Raw genomic sequence first — 712 nt, forward strand, 5'->3', positions numbered from 1 at the left:
CTTAACATCTTTATTTCTTACCTGTAAATTTGCATGTGAAAAAAGGACTTTTTGTATTTAATATATTCACATTTCTCAAAAGTACATAGCCAACATGCTAACAATTGTATGTACAAAATGTAAATATACTAAAAATATATTTACATTTACAAAATGCTTTTAAAATATTCCAATAAAACTTCACATATACTGTATGGAAAAAATGGATAAACTTTCTGGTAGCAGATGAAAAAATACATCACTAAGAACAGATTATTTTAATTCGGCATCACAGCGTTCCAGTATTAGACAAACTGAGATTCTCCTTTCTGAAGAACAGCATCTGCAGAACAGAAAAGAAGTAAAGGTCAAACTTTTCTTCAATGTTGACTAAATCAGACCATCTTAAACAATCCTTTTTTGTTGACGTATTAGCAGTGATGAATTTTATCAGGGTGGCATTCCAATAACCCTACTATACATAGTAAATAATGAATACCAGAATATTAGGTGCAATAATTTTTTGCCAGAACTGGTTGAAATTTAATTTATGACAACTTACTGCCAAGCCAATCCCAAGCTACCTCCCATGTTCCAAATATAAGGATAGTTGTTGTTAATTACCCAGTGAAATCCACACAGCAGCTGCTGCCAGTGAAACTATAAACAAGATAAAAATTACATTTAGTTTTTCATGATATACTGTACATACAAACACAAGTTTATAAAAACA

The 712-nt window shown here is 30.3% G+C and overlaps 1 long non-coding RNA gene across 1 annotated transcript; it reads right to left on the reverse strand.

Annotated features, from left to right (window-relative positions):
* Window positions 1–242: 242 nt before the first annotated feature.
* Window positions 243–669, reverse strand: LOC106536052 (uncharacterized). The gene is made up of 2 exons (XR_001312515.1): window positions 542–669; window positions 243–322 (listed from the first exon to the last, which is right to left on the reverse strand). It is a non-coding gene; the product is annotated as an uncharacterized LOC106536052 (long non-coding RNA).
* Between the last annotated feature and the right edge of the window lie 43 nt (window positions 670–712).

This window comes from Austrofundulus limnaeus, unplaced genomic scaffold, assembly GCF_001266775.1.
Source record: "Austrofundulus limnaeus strain Quisiro unplaced genomic scaffold, Austrofundulus_limnaeus-1.0 Scaffold1668, whole genome shotgun sequence".
Classification (NCBI taxonomy): Eukaryota; Metazoa; Chordata; class Actinopteri; order Cyprinodontiformes; family Rivulidae; genus Austrofundulus; species Austrofundulus limnaeus.